This window comes from Vipera berus, assembly GCF_964194415.1.
Source record: "Vipera berus genome assembly, chromosome: 3".
Classification (NCBI taxonomy): Eukaryota; Metazoa; Chordata; class Lepidosauria; order Squamata; family Viperidae; genus Vipera; species Vipera berus.
Genome location: NC_138204.1, coordinates 7,397,423 through 7,420,261, shown reverse-complemented (window position 1 = coordinate 7,420,261; position 22,839 = coordinate 7,397,423).

Sequence of the window (22,839 nt, the reverse complement as noted above, 5' to 3'; positions counted from 1 at the left end):
TGGGTGTCCTCCTGGATTCACGGCTCAGTTTTGAAGATCATATAGGAGCCGTGACCAGGGGGGCTTTTGCCCAGGTTCGCCTGGTGAGCCAGTTGCGACCCTATCTGGACCGAGATGCCCTACGCACAGTCACTCATGCGCTTGTGACCTCCTGTTTAGACTACTGCAACTCGGAGGCTCGGAGGCTCCAACTGGTACAGAATGCCGCCGCGAGAGTTGTCTTGGGAGTTTCCCGGTACTCCCATGTTACACCTTTGCTCCGCGAGCTGCATTGGCTACCAGTTGTCTTCCGGGTGAGGTTCAAGGTCTTGGTTATGATCTTTAAGTCCTTACATGGCATGGGTCCGGGTTACCTCAGGGACCACCTGCTGCCGGCGTCAACTCCCCTCCGCCCTGTGCGTTCCCACAGAGAGGGCCTCCTCAGGGTGCCTCCGGTCAGGGAATGCCGACTGGTGGCCCCCAGGGGGAGGGCCTTCTCTGTGGACGCTCCGGCATTATGGAATCAACTGCCGGTGGAGCTCCGGATGACATCAGACCTCCGAACCTTCCATCGCGGCCTGAAGACCCACTTATTTGAATTAGCTGGTCTGGCCTGATGGGGGAATATGGGTTTTTAAATTGTTGTTCTTAGTATTGTATTATTGTTTTTTAACTGGGCACTGGTTTAATCTCTTTTTAACTTTTGTATCGTTATTTACATATGCCCTGTGAACCGCCCTGAGTCCCTAGGGAGAAGGGCGGTATACAAATTAAATAAAACCTAAACCTAAACCTAAACTCTCTACATGGGGCTGCACTTGAGGACCACTCGCAGGCTTCAGCTGGTGCAAAATGCAGCCGCGTGAGTTGTGATGGGGGTTTCCCAATACTCCCATGTAACACCTCTTCTCCCCGAGCTGCATTGGCTTCCGGTTGCCCTCCGGGTGAGATTCAAGGTGCTGATGATGACCTATAAAGCCCTAAATGGCTTGGGTCTAGGATATCTGAGGGAACACCTGCTGCCGTCATCAAGCTCCCTTCGTCCTGTGCGCTCCCACAGGGAGGGCCTTCTCAAGGTGCCGGCGGTAAAAGACTGCCGGCGGATAACACCCAGGGGGAGGGCCTTCTCAGTGGGGGCACCTGCCCTTTGGAACCAGCTGCCCGTGGAGCTTAGGACTGCCCCTGACCTTCGATCATTTCGCCGAGACCTGAAGACCTGGCTCTTCGAGCTTTCCGGCCCAGGCTGAATTTTAATTGGGGTTTTATATTTTTTCAGGGATTTAATTTAATCTTTTTTAATTGTTCTTAATTTTTGTATCGTTGTTTTATATACCCTGTAATTGCCCTGAGTCCTACGGGAAAGGGCGGTATATAAATTCAATAAATTCAATAAATTCAAATAAATTCAAATTGCTTCTCTCCTTGATTGGTTTCCATCCATTTTTTCTTGTCTTGCCTTCTAATGCTTTGGAAAATAAGTTGACCACCCTCTTCTTTGAGGTAGCCCCTCAAGTAGCCCACTGTTATTATGTCACCCCTAGTCCTTCTTTTTCTTAAACTAGATATACTCAATTCCTGCAACCGTTCTTCACACATTTTAGTCTTCAGGCCTTTAATCATCATCTTTGTTGCTCTTCTCTGCACTTTTTCCAAAGTCTCAACAACCTTTTTTATATCGTGTAACCAAAACTGTATACAGTATTCCAGATGTGGTCTTACTAAGGTTTTATAAAGCAGTAATAATACTTGACATGATTTTGATTCTACACCTCTCTTTATAAAACCAAAATGAGGAGGAGGATGGGCACAGTAATGGGGGACAAGATCCTTTTGGCTACATGTCACCAGAAATTGACAACTTGCACATTTTGTGGACCGAAATCCAATTTTCCTTTGGATTGTTCAGCTTCCTAAATTTGGCGGTGCAATTCTCAGCTCAAGCCTTGCATGCAAATATGTGCATTCTCAACAGGAAGCTGCAATACAACTTTGCATATATCTTGGGGAAACGGCCTACAAAAATCATGCCGCTCATGTTCTATTTGTAATTGCAAGCTGCTGCAGAACAAATCGCTGAATTTACAGAGAAGACAACCCAGACGTAGTCAGATCTGATGTTCCTTAAATGCAGAATCCATAGTTAGGTTGGAGGGAGTTGCCCCAATTACTTCTGAAGGATTGCAAAGCTTTGATTTGGAGATTCAGGAAGGCCAGCTGGATTCATATAATATGCAAAGTCTTTTGTAACCTCGGTTTGTAACAGATTAACACATTAACAGAAAGCAAATTAGCAGAATAATAGAATAACAGCTTAATGGAATAAGGGATTAACGGAATAACAGAATAGCACAGACATGTCAAACACAAGGCCTGGGGGCCAGATCCGGCCCGCGAAGTGGTTTCATGTGGCCCACGAAGCCATCCTGGAAACAGTGAGGGAACGGCCCCCACTGTCTTGGCCCTGGCCCAGAGTCCCTCCTTCTGCCAGAGACCCTCAGATCTGTCCCACTCCTGCCCAGGCCCCCATAGGCACCCTTGATGCCAACGATGTAGAGCTGGCCACGCCCACCCAATAGGCCATACGCACTCTGGCCACACCCACCCAGTAGGCCCCACCCACCCAGGCCATACCCACCCGGCCCCCTGAGGGCAACTGCAATGCTGATGCGGCCCTCAATGAAATTGAGTTTGACACCCCTGGAATAGCAGAATAGAGTTGGAAGGGACCTTCCAGTCCAGCCCCCCTGCTCAAGCTGGAAAACCTATAACATTTCAGACAAATGGTTGTCTTCTTAAAAAGCTCCAGCGTTGGAGCACCCACAACCTCTGGAGGCAAGATTGTCCACTGGTTAATTGTTCTAATTAATTATTAATAATTATTATTAATTGTAGGAGAAACCTCAAGTGGGAGCATTCACACATTGCTCTAACCCCATCCATCAAGGAAAACTGTTTTTCCCCCCTCCAGTTTAAAGGTGACATCTCAGTTTACCTGATCATGTGATTGACTTGAGAGTCAGCAAGCCTTCTAAATTTCCACCTTTGCACATTGCAAGAGATCTGCTCTTCTGCAATTAAACTGGAAACAAAGGACACCCAGGTCAATGAAGGTCAATTACAGCCAAGGTGGCTAGTCTAGCATCTTAACATCAGCATCCTTTTGCTAATAGCTGACTCCCATTATTCCTAAAATGAGAGACAAATTATGTGCGGTTTTAAGGTGATGCCATTGCAAAAGTAGGATGCAGATTCTGCTTTACAGGATATTCGGAATGAGTCTGTCTGCATCATGTCCTTGAGCTCCTTTGGTTGCTAATTTCGTTCTGGCTCCAATTGAAGGTGCTGGTGGTCACCTTCAAAGCTCCACATGGTCTGGGGCCAGGTTATTTGAAGGACCAGCTTTTCCCAGTTACATCTACTGTGTTTCCCTGAAAATAAGACTGGGTTTTATATTAATTTTTGCTCCAAAAGACACACGAGAGCTTATTTCCTGGTTAGGGCTTATATTTGGGGAAATACGGTACTAAATGCATCCGTCTGGCTGACAATCTTAACTGGGGCTTATTTTGGGAGTGGGGCTTATATTATGAGCATCGTGAAAAATCAAACTAGGGTTTATTTTCTGGTTGGGTCTTATTTTCGGGGAAATATCTTACCAGACCCATCAGAGTGGGATGCAAGGCATGTTAGGAACATCCACCCTTCAGAGATAAAATTGCCCCTGTTTTGAAAGGCTCTGAAAACATAATTCTGTCAATGGGCCTGGAGACCTCAGAGTGATATGGAGCCCATCAAGTGGTTGATTTGATTGCTGTCACCAGAAAGGGTGGGAGTTCATTGGATTTTTTAAACATTATTATTTGGGGTTTTATTTCTGGAAGCTGCCCGGAGTCACCATGAGTTTATTGGGTGGCATAATTAATTAGTAATTAATTTTATTACTGTGAATTCTAGTCCTTCCTTAGCTATGTAAGCTGGCTGGGTGGCTTTGGGCCCATCATTAGGAGACTGCGAGTTCTAGGCCTGAAAGGCAGTTGGGTGATTTGGGGCCAATCACCAGGAGACAGAGTTCTAGTCCTGCCTTACAGTAGGCATGAAAGGCAGTTAGGTGACTTTGGGTCAGTCACCAGGAGACTGGGAGTTCTAGTCCTGCCTTACAGTAGGCATGAAAGACAGTTGGGTGATTTGGGGCCAATCACCAGGAGACTAAGAGTTCGAGTCCTGCCTTACAGTAGGCATGAAAGGCAGTTAGGTGACTTTGGGTCAGTCACCAGGAGACTGAGAGTTCTAGTCCTGCCTTACAGTAGGCATGAAAGGCAGTTAGGTGACTTTGGGTCAGTCACCAGGAAACTGAGAGTTCGAGTCCTGCCTTAGTTGTGAAAGGCAATTGGGTGATTTGGGGCCAATCACCAGGAAACGGTGAGTTCTAGTCCTGACTTAAGAATGAAAGCCAGCTGGGCGACTTTGAGCCGATCACCAGGGGACAATAAATTCTACTCCTGCCTTAGGCATATAAAGCCAGCTGGGTGGCTTTGGACCAATCACCAGGAGACTCTGAATTCTAGCCCCAAATCACCTTAGGCATGAAAGCCAGCTGGGTGACTATGGGCCACTCACTTTTTCTAACCTCAACCAACCTCACAGGGTTGTTGTTATGGGGGGAAAAATCAGACGAGGAAGGAGTTTTGGATATGTTTGCCACTTTGAGTTATTTATTTTTAAAAAAGTAGAGGCAGGATATGAGTAAACAATGCAAATAATCATTCGAGTTGTGGGAAGAATCCAGAGAAAGAAATATTTTCAGAACTATTTAAAAGGCAGAATATATTTCCCCAAAGGATTTTAAAGGCAGAAACCAACCCCACACCCCCACCCCACCCCCAAGTCTCTCTGCCCTAGACAGAAACCAGGTCTGCAGAAATGCAGATGTGATCATCTTGTCAGAAAGATTGGAGCCAGGCAACTGGGATTAGGAAGACAAAGATCCCTAGAATCAACAATCCCTCACCCCAAAAAATCCAACAGTCATCAACCACACCCTCAGGGAAGCAGGATATGACCTGTGGGACATAATAGGATTAACCCACCACCATCAGAATTTCCCAGAATGCTGGGAAAGATTGAGGGCAAGAGAAGAAGGGGACGACAGAGAATGAGGTGGCTGGATGGAGTCACTGAAGCAGTAGGCGTGAGCTTAAATGGACTCCAGAAGATGGTAGAGGACAGGAAGGCCTGGAGGAATGTTGTCCATAGGGCCGCGATGGGTCGGACACGACTTCGCAACTAACAACAACAATCAGAATACCAAAAGGGCACACTCAGACTCAGGTCAAAGTACATGACACAGGAAATACAACGCCTCAAAAAGGAAGAGGAAACAACCTCAAGAGCCCCAGAAGGTATAAAAACCCACTCCCTGCTCCATGTGGTCTCTCTTACTCTTTTCTTCCAGAGCCATCTTCCTATCTGGCTCTCCTCTTTAATAAACTGCCACCTTCTGTCTAAAGCAGTCTCCATTTTCTTTATTCCCGGCTTGGACTGGACCCTGATGAAGATTTTTCTTTCAACAGAGTATTGAGAACCATCTTAAAACTGGCCACCTCAGAATTTGGATGGATGGTAGAGTCAGCTTTCAAAGCCACGGAAATGACAACAAAGGATCCTTTCCCCTGTCCCTTATTTAAAAATCCCTTACCTGTTATTGCCACTCCTGCATCATCGGAAATAGCTACCTGGACATCAGGAAGGAGAACAGAAAGACATCTGAAGGTGAGGCAAGACAATTCTTTCTCTGACTTGAGGCTCTTGGTTTGTATGTTGGTTTCATTGCGGCTGTTATTTGTTCTTCCTGTTTAATTAGCAGCAACTCCCTGTGAAATCTGCAGAAAAACTTTCCCCTTGCAAAGCTCTGTAGTAGCTTTTTCATGTGGGTGGGAAGTGAGAAGAATAGTAAGAAAGGAATCCCATACAGGTAGTCCTCCACTGAAGGCCGCAATTTATTTATTTATTTAGTTAGTTAGTTAGTTAGTTAGTTAGTTAGTTAGTTAGTTAGTTAGTTAGTTAGTTAGTTAGTTAGTTTTCTATACCGCCCTATTCCCGAAGGACTCAGGGCGGTTTACAGGGCAATATTTAAAAGACAATATAAATTAAGATACAATAGAATTAAAAAGAATTAAATTAATAATAGCCCAACGATAAAACAATGTTAAAACTTAAAACTAAAAACCCCCTCAGTCCAGGCCAGATAGATCGAAAAGCCAGGTTTTCAGGTCCCGGCGAAACGAGTGCAGGTCGGGGGCAGTCCAGAGTTCCACAGGTAAATCATTCCAAAGGGCAGGCGCGCCCACAGAGAATGCCCTCCCTCTGGGGATCACCCGCCGGCATTCCCTGACCAGCGGCACCCTAAGGAGGCCCTCCCTATGGGAGCGCACAGGACGATGGGAAGTTGATGCCGGCAGCAGGTGTTCCCTTAGATAGTCCGGACCCAAGCCATTTAGGGCTTTATAGGTCATCACCAGCACCTTGAATCTCACATGGAGGGCAACTGGAAGCCAATGCAGCTCACAGAGAAGAGGTGTTACACGGGAGTATCGGGAGACTCCCATCACAACTCGCGCAGCCGCATTCTGCACCAGCTGAAGCCTCCGAGTGGTCCTCAAGGGCAGCCCCATGTAGAGAGCGTTGCAGTAGTCTAACCGGGAGGTCACGAGTGCATGAGTGACTGTGCGTAGGGCATCTCGGTCCAAATAGGGGTGCAACTGGCGCACCAGGCGAACCTGGGCAAAAGCCCCCCTGGTCACGGCTCCTATATGATCTTCCAAACTGAGCCGTGAATCCAGGAGAACACCCAAGTTGCGAGCCTTATCAATGGGGGGTAACACCTCACCCCCCATAGTTAACAATGGACAAAACTGGTTAATTAAGTCCAGAATTTATGTTGCTACGTTTTGCACCATTTTATGACTTTTCTTTGCCACCCACATTTGTTAAGCGAATCACCGCAGTTGTTAAATTAGTCACATGGTTGTTAAGTGAATCTGTCTTCCCCATTGACTTTGCCTGTCAGAAGGTCGCAAAAATGGATCACGTGACCCTGGGACACTGCAATGCGAGTCAGTTGTCAAGCACCTGAATGTAAATCATGTGACCCCGGGGATGCTGCAACAGTCATACGTGTGAAAAATGGTGATAAGTCACTTTTTTTCAGTGCCATTGTGTCTTCAAATGGTCACTAAATGAACTGCTGTAAGTCGAGGACTACCTGTATTGGTGTACAATTCTTATTACATCTTCTTACCCATCTCTTTAATTTACACACAAGCTGATTTATGACCATAGCCGAGATAACAATTTCTGTTGCTAAGCAAAGCGGTTGTTAAGTGACTTGTGCCCAATTTTATGACCATTTTTGCCACAGTTGTTAAGCAAATCACTGCAGTTGTTAAGAGAATCACATGGTCCTTAAGTGAACTCAGCTTCCCCCATTGACTTTGCTTGTCAGAAGCCAGCTGGGACGGTCTCAAATGGTGATTGTGTGACTTTGGGATGCTGCAACCTGTTATGGTTCCGATTGATGAGACCAGTAAAACAAAACAAAAAAGCAAAACAGTTTCTTTAAAGAACATATTTATTGGGCTACATAGTATGGGCATGATCAAAAGTGAAACCAAGACTCCCAAAGGTTACAATGCTACGAAGTAGAACTTCCCACCCCAGTAATATGTCATAAATCATATTCCCCAATTAACTACTTTATCGGGCTTTCTAACAGAAGCTTCAGCTTCCCGCCAAAATGCAAGCAGCAATGACCTTGGTTCCCACAGAACAATTTATTGTTTTGACTAAGCTAAAAAACACTCATTTCCCCCCTCCCAACTCTGTGGCAACCGAAAACGAAAGGAAAATGGCTTCAGCCAAATTCGTTTGCAGTGTTGACACAACCATTGTAAATACATGCTGGTTGCCAAGCTTTTTGATTGTCTCCTCTGAATGGTGTGTACATGTTGTTTATCTCTATGTGCCTGTTGATGGCTGATTTGTCTGAGTCCAGGCTTCTAAGAATTCTCTAGAGTTTTTCAATTTAGCTTGGTCTAGACAATGCTCAGTTTCCCCATTGGAACTAGGGTTAAGTCTCTCCATGTACCATAAAATTAAGTTTTCATCATATCTTCTTACTGCTAAGTGGTATTCATGGATGTGCTCTATAGCTTTTCTTAGTTTGTTGGTTTCCTTCCTGGACTATTTTACTACATGTTCTTACTGATATTTGGGGGATCCTGGGGGGGGAGTATTTAGTTGCCCACATTTGCATGCCCCTTGCTCTCTGTGACTCTTTATTTAATTTTTTATTTAATGTAGTTATCTATTCATTGATTACATTTGTATTTCACCCATCTCGTTGTCCAAGGCAAGGTTGCTCTGGTGTGGATAGATCCCACCAAATCAGGGACCATTCCAGGAATAATATGATGTTAACGTTTGAGAGAGCCAATCGGATTCCTGCAAGCGATGACCTCAGCGAGGGTTGGCAGAAGCAATGCCCTTGTGGCCATTATATATGGAAGAAGCATTAGCTGAATGGAGAGTGATATATTCTGCTGAAAAAAAGAAAGCCATTCTCACGGATACTGGAAAGATGAGCAAAACGTATCTTCGCTCTACTGACCTCTCTTTATTCATGCTTATTTGGCAGGCATCCAGTCTGATTTTTTTCCAGGAGGCTTAAGAAAAGAGGATATCTTAATAGGAAAACAGTAGGACAGAAATGAATAGAAATGATGGCTGCTGGAAGTGATGGTTTTGAACCAATGTGTGCCAGCCATATTTATCTCTGCTTGTATTAATGATGGATAAACCTCTCACCACTCACGTTAAGGATGTCTTTGATATTTATCAGCTCCAAGCATGATAACAGTCACATGGAAACAGAGAAGCAAGATGGATTCATAGCTAGCCGAACAACTATAGCTGAAGTGTCACCCTCAACTGATCTTGGTACATATGGAGGGAACAAAGCAATGCGGCGCCACAAGGTTCTGTCGTTTCCACACACCCCACACCCCCAAATAATACACTATGTCATTATACCAAATAAACAGTTACATTTATTTAGTACAGTTCTATACGGAGCCCTTGATGCTTTCTGAGCTTGCTTGTTTTCTTCCAGATATTTCATTACCCAACTAGGTAACACAATCAGGGCTGGAGAGGGAGTGAGGCTTGCCTTCTGTTTATATAAAAGTGGTTTGCCCTGTCCATGTTGGTGGGAGTATTCCTGATGATTCCTTGATTAGATTGTTTATTGTTGGGCTGTTTGTTTGAATTCGTAGTACTTTGATTGGAATATTGTTTATTGCTTTATTGTTGGTCCTTTATTAACCTTGGTGTTAATCTCTGTTTATTGGGGCGTTAATTACTGGCAAGATGTTTTGGTCTTTTGTCTCCTTATTAGCTTTTTTATTTATCTCTTTTGAACGGTGTGTAGATGTTGTTTATCTCTGTGTGCCTGCTGATGGCCAATTTGTCTGAGTACCAGGCTTCTAGGATGCTCAGTTTCCCAGTTGTATTTATCCCAGCTGTAAGAGTGCAGTTATATTTTTTCACTTTTTTGTCGTTGTTACAGCAGTTTTTATGTTTTCTTGTCTTCTCTTTGCCACTGTATGCATCACTATCACTATTATTTTGGGGTTTCGTTCTTTCGTTCTTTTTCCTTATTAGTTTAAAAAGGAATTAAAAATAAATAAGGTTCTCTCCTAGGCCCAGTGCTTTTCAACGTCTTCATGAGTGATTTAGATGAGGGAACAAAAGGGAAGTTTTGCAGATGACACCAAGTTGGGGATTGTAAATACACCAGAAGACAGGCTCAAGATTCAAAAGGATCTTGACAGACTTGTACATTGGCCTCCTCAGGGTGCCTCCAGTCAGGGAATGTCGACTGGTGGCCCCCAGGGGGAGGGCCTTCTCTGTGGGTGCCCCGGCACTATGGAACCAACTGCCGGTTGAGCTCCGGATGGCATCGGACCTCCGATCCTTCCGTCGCGGGTTGAAGACCCACTTGTTTGAGTTAGCTGGTCTGGCCTGAAGGGGAATATGGGTTTTTTTAATTGGTTTTATTATTTTACTATTGTTGTATTTTAATTGGGCATGGTTTAATTTTCTTTTAATTTTTGTATACCTATTTATATATGCCCTGTGAACCGCCCTGAGTCCCTAGGGAGAAGGGCGGTATAGAAATCCAATAAATGAATGAATGAATGAATCTAACAAAGGTCACTGAGAAAAACGTTGTAAATAAATTACTTCTACTACTCCTTCCAGATTCTTCTTGCTGTTTCTGTAGCACTTATAATTTTTACCCCCTCTTCTCTGTGGCAGCCTCTCAAATACTGGAATATTGCTATCATGTCATATCCTAGTTCTTCTTTTCTCTAGCTTAGCCATATCCAATTCCTGCAACTGTTCTTCATATGTTTTAATCTCCAGGCCTTTTATCATATGAGTTGCTCTCCTCTGCACTTTTTCCAAAATCTACAGCAGGGATCTTCAAACCTGGCCCTTTTATGACTTGTGGACTTCAACTCCCAGAATTCCTCAGCCAGGCATGCTGGCTGAGGAATTCTGGGAGTTGAAGCCCGCAAGTCAGAAAAGGGCCAAGTTTGAAGACCTCTGATCTACAGTAATAAGCCACAAGCATGACTTTCCTTGAAACAGAGCAATGAAGGAGTCTTCCTACACAGTAGCCTATTGCACGTTGGGGGTTAGTAATCACCGTTTTGCCTTTTTAAAGGATGAATTCACACATTATGCTAAGCATGGGTGGATAACTGGGACATAGGCCCCAAACCAGTTGAAGGACCATGGATTGGGTGGCTTTCTGATGATACAATGACATCCCCCAGAAAAGCTCAGAAAGAAATCAAAGAAAAAGCAAAACATGCATGAAAAAAAAGTGGAAGAAAAACAGAAAAGAAAGATGGCTTCCGATATTCTTCACGGCAGTTATAAAGTACAGATATATTTTAACCTCTCTCTCTAAAGTTACAGCATCATTACTTTTCTTCCTGTAATCTCTCCTGTCTAATCCTCCAAATCATAAATCACAAGTCCATTTTTTTTTCATTTTTTAACGCAAAAATCCACAGGAGGCTTCCAGTCAGTAATAAATGGAGATAGTGCCTTTTCTCTAATCAAAGAAATCAATTTATAAAATCTGTCAGCTTCAGTAACCGTCCCTCCATAGAGGATGGTGTCAGATCTTTCCATTTTGGTGCACAGCAGTGTTTCTCTACCTTCGTGACTTAAAGATGTGTGGACTTCAATCCCCATAATTCCCTACTCACCCAGGCTGGCTGGGGAATTCTGGGAGTTGAAGTCCACACATCTTCAAGTGGCAAAGTTGAGAAAGACTGACATACAGTAATCTTGCCAGAGTATTCATATATTGGAATAATCTTCCATGAAATAATTTCAGCCTGTTTTGTGTGTTATCTTTCAGCAAAAGACTAGAAGTGAACTGGGGTTTTGGCCTCCCTTAAGTCCTGTATTGATTCCCATTCATAATTTTGAGAAACAAGCCTTTATTACTCTATAGGACAGGCTATCCTGCCTTTGTTACTTTGTTACTTTATAAGTAACAAAGAGCAGTGAACACACTACTACTCCTTCCTCCTATTTTCCCCACAGCAACAACCATGTGAATGGTTGGGCTGAGAGAGAAGCGCTGGCCTAAAGTCACCCAGCCAGCTATCATATCTAAGGTCGGACTAGAATTCACAGTCTCCTGGTGATTGGCCCAAAATCACCCAGCTGGCTTCCATGCCTACGTTGGGACTAGAACTCACAGTCTCCTGGTGATTGGAATAAAGTCATCCAGCTGGCTTTCATGCCTAAGGTAGGACTAGAACTCACAGTCTCCTAGTGTTCGGCCCACAGTCACTCAGCTGACTTTCATGCCTAAGTTGGGACTAGAACTTATACTCTCCTGGTTTCCAGGCCAACGCCTTAACTACTACACCATTTGTCTGCTCATTTGTTTTTTTTTACAAATAAGAAGAAAAAGATGAGCAAATCACATATCATGCGGTGTTTCTCAACCCTGGCAGTTTTAAGATGTGTGGACTTCAACTCCCAGAATTCTCCAGCCTGCAATGGGATGACAGCCTGCCACTAGGTCGATTTGGTGCTGCCGCATCACCTTCTGTTCCCTGGGGGGGGGCGGCCTTTGGAAGGAGATCAACCTAAATCCCAGCCTTTCAATAGGAAGATCCCATAATTCTCTTTTTTTTCCCTTTTAAAAATGCCCTTACGCAGAATTCCTTGATCCTCAAAGGGACTGATCCAGAGAATTTGCAGGAATTTCTACTCTGGTTGTTCCTCTTCATCATTGCAGCTGCGTTTCTGAAATCCCATTTTTCCCTGATTTGTTTTGCTCGGTGGCACCATGTCGACAGAATGCTAATGCAACAAAGTTATTTCGTCGAGGGAATGAGTTTTGTCCTCCTTGTCATGTTGGACTTATCTGCTCTTTCCATAGCCACTCAGTCGTGATTTTATCTTGTCAAGTAACAGCTCCCCGTAGACTTCAAGTTAAGTACGCTTTTTTTTAAAAAAAAAAAGAGAGACAGAGAGAGATAGCTTTTCTTTTCTTTCCTCTTTTCCTTCCTTTGAAGGGTGAAAGAAAAATCACGCCGTTGTTACCATCCAAAGGGCAAGCTGTATCTAAGACAGCAAATTATCTACGTATTTTTATTTATGTTCAGGCTTCATAGCTCTCCCGTTCCCTCAATAGATAGGGCTTAATTACTTTGGCATTTACTGATCCAACACAATGCATTAGCAGAATCTTAAAACATCTTAAGGCTATTAAGCGAGCTGAAGATTTAGCCTAATAATGTGTCAGCATTTGAGTTTCCAAGAACTTATCATCGGAATCGTGGCTACAAATTCAGAGAGAGAGAAAACTCCAATAGAAAAGAATATTTGTAGCTCAGGGCTGAACACCAGGAATCCTTGGTGCTCTCTGAACAGGTGTTTTGTTACCCAACTAGATAGTATCATCAGTGTGAGTGTGGAGCTTGTTCTGCTGATACTCAGCAGCTTTCCCTGCCCATTTTGTGGCATTATGGTTTTCTCCTTGGTAATTCCTTGATCAGGATATTGTTTTCTGCTTGATTGTTTGTCTGGTGATAAGCAGGAATTAGCAGTTCGTTGTTGGCTGCTGAGGAGGATTGTTCTGGTATTTTTTGTGTCCTTTGCATCTTTTTTATTGTCTCTACTGAAAGGTGTGTAAATGCGCTTTATCTCTATGTGTCTGTCGATGGATGATTTGTCTGAATGCCAAGCTTCCAAGAATTCCCAGGTCAGATAAAACAGAGAACAAACCCCACACTCCCTCACACTGGTGAAATTAACTAGCGGGGTAATGAAACAAGCAAACCACCAGACTCAGATTCCAAAACCAGCTTCCTTCATCTCTTGCATATGAATTGAATAATTTGACTGACATCTTCTGTATCCTTCAAAACTCCCAGAACTTCTAATATGGGATCATATGGCCAATGGTGATAAAGGACTTACCAATAGAAGAGAATATTTGTAACTCAGGGTTGAACTATGGAGTCCTTGGTGTTGTCTGAGATGTGTGGTTTTCTTGCAGATGTTTTATTACCCAGCTAGGTAACATCCCTAAAAGGGATGGTTGTGTGTGGAGAGGAAGAGGAGGGGGACGACGAGGAGGAGGAGGACAATTGTGGGGTCCTTGGTGCTCTCTGAGCTTGGTTGTTTTTTTGCACATGTAACATCATCAGTACCAGAAGGGAGTGGGGTTTGCAGAGAGGAGAAAAGGGTGGGATCCTTGGTGCTCTCTGAGCTGGGTGGTTTTCTTGCAGACATTTCATTACCCAAGTAGGTAACATCATCAATGCTAGAAAGGAGGAGGAGGAGGAGGAGGAGGAAGAGGAGGAGGAAGGAAGGAAGGAAGGAAGGAAGGAAGGAAGGAAGGAAGGAAGGAAGGAAGGAAGAAAAGGAAGGAAGGAAGGAAGGAAGGAAGGAAGGAAGGAAGGAAGGAAGGAAGAAAGAAAGAAAGAAAGAAAGAAAGAAAGAAAGAAAGAAAGAAAGAAAGAAAGAAAGAAAGAACGAACTATGGGGTCCTTGGTATAATAATAATAATAATAATAATAATAATAATAATAATAATAATAATAATAATAATAATAATAATAATAATAATAATAATGTTGGAAGGGACCTTGGAGGTCATCTAGTCCAACCCCCTGCTGCAGGCAGGAAACCTTATACCATTTCAGGCAAATGGCTGTCCAGTCTCTTCTTAAAAACCTCCAGTGTTGGAGCATTCACCACCTCTGGAGGCAGGTTGTTCCACTGGTTAATTGTTCTAACTGTCAGGAAGTTTCTCCTTAGTTCTAGATTGCCTCTCTCCTTGACTAGTTTCCATCCGTTGCTTCTTGTCCTGCTCTCAGGTGCTTTGGCGAATAGCTTGTCTCCCTCTTCTTTGTGGTAGCCCCTGAGATATTGGAAGACTGCTATCATGTCACCCCTCACCCTTCTCTTCTTTAAACTACACATACCCAATTCCAGCAACCGTTCCCTATATGTTTTAGCCTCCAGCCCCCTAATCATCTTTGTTGCTCTTCTCTGTACCCTTTCTAGAGTCTCGACATCTTTTTTACATCGTGGTGACCAAAACTCGATGCAGTATTCCAGGTGTGGCCTTACCAAAGCATTGTAAAGTGGTATTAGTACTTCACTTGATCTTGATTCTATCCCTCTGTTAATGCAGCCTAGCACTGTGTTGGCTTTTTTGGCAGCTGCAGCACACTGCTGGCTCATATTGAAGTGATTGTCTACTAAGACTCCGAGATCCCTCTCACAGTTACTACTATTGAGCAAGGTACCACCTATACTATACCTATGCATTTGATTTTTCCTGCCTAAATGTAGAACCTTACTTTTTTCACCATTGAATTTCATTTTGTTAGTGCCCAGTGTTCGAGTCTGTCCAGATCCTTCTGTATCTTAAGCCTATCTTCTGAAGTATTAGCTATTCCTGCCAGCTTGGTGTCGTCTGCAAATTTGATGAGTTCCCCATCTATCCCCTCGTCCAAATTGTTGATGAAGATGTTGAAGAGCACTGGGCCCAGAACAGAGCCCTGGGGCACCCCACTACACACTTCCTTCCATGTAGATGCAGTTCCATTGAGGACCACACACTGAGTACGGCTTGTCAGCCAGCTACGAATCCATCTGGTGGTGATGCTAACCCACATTTTTCTATCTTATCAAGTAGTAGGTTGTGATCTACTTTATCAAATGCCTTACTGAAGTCCAAGTAAATTATATCTACAGCATTCCTCTGGTCCACTAGTTTTGTCACTTGGTCAAAGAATGTAATAAGGCTTGTCTGGCATGATCTGTTTTTGACAAACCCATGTTGACTTTTAGTGATGACTTTGTGTGCATCAAGGTGTTCGCTGATTTGTTGTTTGATTATCTTTTCCAGAATCTTCCCAGGTATTGAGGTCAGGCTGATAGGTCTGTAGTTTCCTGGATCTATTTTTTCCCCTTTTTTGAAGATGGGAACTACATCAGCTCTCTTCCAGTCCTCTGGTAGTTCCCCAGTGCTCCAGGATCTTTGAAAAATATAGTTCAGTGGTTCTGAGATCACGTCTGCCAGTTCCTTGAGAACCTTGGGGTGTATTCCATCTGGTCCTGGTGATTTGAACTCGTCTAGCCTGGACAGGTGCTCACTTACCATTTTCTTGCCTATCTTAACTTGCGTTTCTATTCTGTTTTTTATGGCACTGATTTGGGTAGGTTGGACTGTTTTTTCCCTTTGTGTAAAGACAGATGCAAAAAACGAATTAAATAGTTCTGCTTTCTCCCTATTGCTTATCACCTTCTTGCCACTTTCCCCCACTAATGGACCCCCACTTGCAGACATTTCATTATCCAACTAGGTAACATCATCAGTGCTAGAAAGGAGGAGGAGGAGGAGGAAGAGGAGGGAACTGTGGAGTCCTTGGAGCTCTCTGAGTTGGTGGGTTTTTTGCAGGCGTTTCATTACCAAATTAGATAACATCATTGGTGCAAACCCCACTCCTTTCTAGAACTGATGATGTTACCTAATGTGGTAATGAAATGCCTGAAAGAAAACAAGCAAGCTCAGAGAGCACCAAGGACCTCACATAACGGCATTAAAATGATTTCTAGAAGCACCCCTTGAACCTTTTCCCTCTTTCTTTTTAAAAGAGGTTGGGACTTGGCAAAAATGCAGCTGAAAGAGCTTTTTCTGGCCTGGGAGCAAAGATTGGGAGAGGTTCCCATGTTAATATCTACAGTACTAGTCACCCACAGCTTCTGTCTCAGGAGATTCCTCTACTGCACACACCAGGAGAACTGCCTGCTGGTTTGGAAGAATTTGAGAGACAATCAGTGGTTTTAAAAATAGAAAGGGACCCGGGAGAGAAGGCAAATACAGTGACTGAACGATCAGTTGGATCGAGTCTGTCTAACACGTTGTTGTTGTTGTTAGCTGCGAAGTCGTGTCTGACCCATCGCGACCCTATGGACAACGTTCCTCCAGGCTTTCCTGTCCTCTACCATCTTCTGGAGTCCATTTAGGATCACGCCTACTGCTTCAGTGACTCCATCCAGCCACCTCATTCTCTGTCGTCCCCTTCTTCTCTTGCCCTCAATCTTTCCCAGCATTAGGCTCTTCTCCAGTGAGTCTTTCCTTCTCATTAGGTGTTGTGATTCAGGGTCAGCCTGTGGGTTCGGCATTTGGGTCGGATGATTCAGAGGAGGAGGAGGGGGGTGTTGGAGAGGTTGCTGAGGGTGTTGGAGAACTTGCTGATGAGAGCCCTCAGCCAGGCCCCTCCCACCTGGTTACAACGCAGACCCAGCTGTGTGAGCCTGACAGCGTGGATGAAGATGACCCACAGCTGGCCCTGTTCAAGGACGCCCGACGCAGGAGGCAGTCAATCAGGAGTAAACAGAGGAAGGCAATGGGGCACCTCGGAAGGAGGCAGAGAGAAGCCACGCCCTGAACTGTTTAAAAGGGTAATGCGTGGGAGGGTTGGTTTGCTGAAGGCAACCGTTTGAATAGCTCCTGTTTCATGGTTCGTGTCTTGTTTTGCTCTATTTGCTTTTGTGTTCATAAATTTGGCAGGCTTAGTTCCAGCCTCTTGCCTTCTTGTAAAAGGGTTGTCCCTGCCTTATCTGCAGGGGCGGTAGTAGGCTGGTACAGAACATTAGGTGGCCAAAGTATTTGAGTTTTAGCTTCAGGATCTGGTCTAACACATACAGCACTTCAAACAATTTCATTTGGGGATCTACTTTAAAACTCATTTGGGATTCAACAAACCTATCTTTGGAAAAGAAAGGATTCTGTTTTGCATCCTTTCGAGACTCTTAAAAAGTGCAAGCAAGGACCTTAGTACTTCTAGCGCGAAGACACACAGATGTTTTCCAGATACACAACCCCAAGCTTACACAAAAGGAGGGATACAGCTGAGTAACAATAAGTTTTGAAATCACACACAGTCCTTTCCAAAGGAAGCACCAACACTAATAGGTGCAGAAAGGACCTTGGAGGTCATCTAGTCCAACCCCTCTCCTATAGGTAGGAGATCCTACCTATACAAATGGTTGTCCAATCTCTTCTTGAAAACTTCCAGTGTTGGAGCATTCACAACTTCTGGAGGCAGGTGGTTCCACTGATTAATTGTTCTGATTGTCAGGAAATTCCTCCTTAGTTCCAGGTTGTGTCTCTCCTTGATTAGTTTCCATCCGTTGCTTCTTGTCCTGCCTTCAGGTGCTTTGGAGAATAGCTTGACTCCCTCTTCTTTGGGGCAGCCCCTGAGATATTGGAAGACTGCTCTCATGTCACCCCCAAGGCTTCTCTTCAAATTAGACTAGACCTACCCAGTTCCTGCAACTGTTCATCATATATTTTAGCCTCCAGCCCCCTAATCATCTTTGTTGCTCTTCTCTGCACTCTTTCCAGAGTCTCAATATTATTTTCGTATTATGGTGAGTGATAGAAGTAAAGGAAAAGTCTTCAAAAATTTAATATTGAAAGAGAAATTTAAAACTGAAATTGTTGCAGTGGAAATTTACTGAGTGGAGAAGCAATTACAATTGCTGGGAATAAGGAAAAAATAACATAAAAGGAAGAAGTAAGATAAACACGTATGCAAAAATTAGCTGGGTCTTAGAGTGGAAAAAGGAAGAAGACAAACTGCTGTGTCCGGTCGGTTGGGCGAGTGAACACGCTGAGACGGACTGCTGTTAACTTGTTTATTCAGGTACATGTGGCCGAACTGGCCCTACCTGCCCCGTCGCTGGTATTTATATGCCCGGCGTGCCCGGCGCTGTCCAACCCGCAGCCTCAGGTTTCCCACGCTGTCCCTGGTCACCCAACCCGATGTCCAGGAATTCCCGCCGTGCGGCTCGGCCAATCAGCTGGCCGGACAGGTGTGTACCTTACACAAACAAACAAACAAAAAAAAACCAGCTGTAAGAGGAAATGGCTAGCCAGGAAAGGCATGCTGAACTGAAAAACAGAAAATAACCTATTGTTCTAAAAAGGGGACATAAATATCCACAGAGTTTAAAATAACCATTTAATTTTTGTCATTATTATTGTATATGTGAATATAATTTAGTATGTTAGCAGGAAATGTGTAAGAAGCGAACGGAAAGAGTGTAACCTCATAGTACCTCAGCCAGTGGGGAAAGAGGAGGGATGTGGCGGCCGGGGCAGGGCTGTATAAAGAAGGGAATATTTTGGGTTGAAACTTTGGAGAGAACCAAGCTTTGATAGCTTCTCTCCCCGCTTGTTGCAATAAACGAAACAAAAGGCCTTCACTGTGTCTTGGCTGGTTATCGGTCAAGCGAGCTTGACTCTGGTCACGAAGGAAAGTAGCCAGGAGCACATAACAGTGACAAAAAAAGCCCTGAGAATTTATTGAAGCTGCACGCTTCCAGCTATAATATCCATCAGTTACTACGAGGGTCATCTCTCTTTATAAAACAGAAAACCATTAATTTTTTTTCAAAAATCATCAACCAATGACAAGGCCTTTAAGATGTCAAGGAAACCCAGCCTCCTGACACCAATTATTTACTGAGTTTGCATTCATTTATTACAACTGATGACATTCCAACAGATCCCCCTGTGATTCTCTTGAGATATGTGTTTATCTCGGGTTTTCTCCTGGCGCTGTGGTTAATTCTGAAATGAGTTCCCATCCATGTCAGTTTCTCTGCCTCTCCTATACAAACACGCATATGCAATGTCTGCTTTGAAAATTTAGATAGCAAATTTTCCAGAATGGAAGAAAGTTGTGATAAACATTCCTGAGGATATAGGTAATGCACCAACCATATGAAATATTAAACCTAAATGATCTCATCATCTACGTGAGAGAGCCATTTTGGTTTAGTGGTTAAGACACCTGGCCACAAACCTGGAGATAGTGAGTTCTAGTCCCACCTTAGACATAAAAGCCAGCTGGGTAACTTTGGGTCAACCACCAGGAAATGGTGAGTTCTAGTCCCAACTTTGGCATGAAAGCCAGCTGACTTTGAGCCAATCACCAGGAGACTGTGAGTTCTAGACCTGCTTTAGGCATGAAAGCCAGCTGGGTGACTTTGGGCCAATGACCAGGAGACTGTGAGTTCTAGTCCCGCCTTCGGCATGAAAGCCAACTGCATGAGTTTGAGCCAACCACCAGGAGACTGTGAGTTCTAGTCCTGCTTTAGGCATGAAAGCCAGCTGAGTGACTTTGGGCCAATGACCAGGAGACTGTGAGTTCTAGTCCTGCCTTAGACATAAAAGCCAGCTGGGTGACTTTGGGTCAACCATCAGGAGATTGTGACTTCTAGTCCTGCCTTCGGCATGAAAGCTAACTGGGTGAGTTTGAGCCAACCACCAGGAGATTGTGAGTTGTAGTCCCGCCTTTGGCATGAAAGCCAACTGGATGACTTTGAGCCAATCACTGTCTCTCAGCCCAACCCACCTCACAGGGCTCTTGTTGTGGGAAAAATGAGGAGAAAGCATGGACTATTATGTATGTTCATCAGCTTGAGTTACTTACAAAGTAATAAAAGTGGGATAAAAGTCTTTAATAAGTAAATAATATATGTATTGAATATTGATGTAAGGTGCAGCAAGAAGAAAGTGGGATACTTAAATAATGATTTATTTAATTCAAAATCCTTGCTGGTTCTCCCTGAGTCATAAAGGGTCCCTCTGAAGACCTACTTGGTCTACACTCAGTTTGAAATTCACAAGAAGATAACTTTTAGTATCCGAATATCCATTTAAAGTGACTTGTTCTTCTACCTTCTTTATGGAATCCATTAGTCAATCTTAAACCCATTCTGAGTCGCCTCCGGAAGGGGGCTATAAAATGAAAAATATTGAGATGTTGCCAAAAAGTGGCAACAGCCTCTGAAAAGGTTCGGGGGAAAAACATACACACTGAAAGGTGGAATGGAAAAAAAAACGGGGAGAGGTAAGGTAATAAATCATTCACACAGAAAGATTTTGGAGGAAGAGATAAGAGTTATATAGGAGCTGAAAAGAGCTGATTGGCATCTCATGGACTCCGGGAAGCAAAAGGCTCTACTACAAAGTGGAGAGTCAGCAGGCTTTTCTTTGATGGTTTAGCAATCAACCTGTTCTGTGGGAACAAAGTAAATCAGCCCAGCACCTTAGTTCCAACAGCTTTTATGTTAGAATCTGAACTCTGAACCCAGACTACTGGTTGCTGAAACCGGCAGCACGGTGGTTTCAAAACCTGAAAGACGTCCAGGTTCCCATGTGCAACTTTGCCTCACAGGACACACATATAAAAAGGAGTGAGGCCTTCAGTTGCATGAGTTTCGCCTGCCATCTTTTCAGACTTTCCTGCTGAAATTTTAGGAGTACGCTTGCGGTAGTTGTACACCTAATAAAGAAAGAAAAAAAAAGAGTGCAGGCTTTGTCAGCTTTCTCCAGCAGACCAGGCAGGAAACATGAGCAGATGAGCTAATTCTACTTTACTATGAGGCTGTGTTTGTTGTGATTCAGGGTCAGCCTGTGGGTTCGGCAGTTGAGTCGGACGATTCAGAGGAGGAGGAGGAGGGGGGTGTTGGAGAGGTTGCTGAGGGGGTTGGAGAGCTTGCTGATGAGAGCCCTCAGCCAGGTCCCTCCCACCTGGTCACGAGGCAGACCCAGCTGTGTGAGCCTGACAGCGTGGATGAAGATGACCCACAGCTGGCCCTGTTCAAGGACGCCCAACGCAGGAGGCAGTCAATCAGGAGTAAACAGAGGAAGGCAATGGGGCACCTCAGAAGGAGGCAGAGAGAAGCCACACCCTGAACTGTATAAAAGGGGAATGCGTGGGAGGGCTGGTTTGCTGAAGGCAACCGCTTGAATAGCTCCTGTTTCATGGTTCGTGTCTTGTTCTGTTTGCTTTTGTATTCATAAATTTGGCAGGCTTAGTTCCAGCCTCTTGCCTTCTTGTAAAAGGGGTTGTCCCTGCCTTTTCTGCAGGGCCGGAAGCAGGCTGGTACAGAACAGTGTTAACAAAATCTTGCAAGTCTGAAAGTGCAAATCTCCCAATGTCTCTTTTACAAACTGAGGAACTAGAGAAGGTCCCACCTGAGTTTCTTTCTCTGCCTCTTATGCAGCTTCAGGTTATGCCTTCTCTTCTCTGACTGTTCCTTCATCCCATCTTTACAGAGTTACGGAATAACAGAGTCGGAAGGGACCTTGGAGGTCTTCTGGTGCAACTCCTGGCTGAAGCAGGGGACCGTACCACTTCATTTTGGATAAACAGCTGCCCTGTCCCTTCTTAAAAAAGAACCTCCAGTGATGGAGCACCTGCAACTTCTGGATCTTCCAAGATCTTCCCCACCTAACTTTACAGTCCTTGATCTTGGAACAAATGTTCTTTGCAGGTGATTATATCTTACCAACCATGGTAGATTTTGATAACGCTAAGCAAAACTGCCACTGGTTGGGACTTGAATGTGCCAGGGCAAGAATGGTTTCCCCTGTTGTTCTTTACCTTTAGACAGAATCTTGGCAGATTAAAGCAACTATCAGCATAACTATAGGTAGCCTCTGGGAACAGCTAGGGAAAAACCGTTTTAACTCTCTTCCTGTTGACCAAATTTTCGAAGCTCTGCTGCCTATATGCCCTCAGGACTGCAGCCCCCTCCTACCAGGAATCCAGACTACATTCCACCACAGAAGGTAATAATAATAATAATAATAATAATAATAATAATAATAATAATAATAATAATAATAATAATAATAATAATAGTAATAGTAATAGTAATAATAATAATAAGTTGGAAGGGACCTTGGAGGTCATCTAGTCCAACCCCCTGCTAAGGCAGGAAACCCTATACCATTTCAGACAAATGGCTGTCCAGTCTCTTCTTAAAAACTTCCAGTGTTGGAGCATTCACCAACACTGGAGACCACTGGAGACCACCAAGAACTCCCAAGGCTGTGGATTATATTGGAAATTGGAGGGGGAGAAACCCACACACACCACACTTGAAGAAGCCACTGACTAGTCACTTCTATGTTACTCCCCAGAAAACATGCAGATGTATCCACCTGACTCATAGTTATGATGATTGCAGTGTCCCAGGGGGTCATGTGATCCCCTTTTGCGACCTTTTGACAAGCAAAGTCAACGAGGAAGCCAAATTCACTTAACAACCGTGTTACTAACTTAACAACTGTAGTGATTCACTTAACAACTGTGGCAGGAAAAATCATAAAACGGGGCAAAAACCAGTGGTGGGTTTTAGCCGGTTTGCACCAATTTGGCAGAA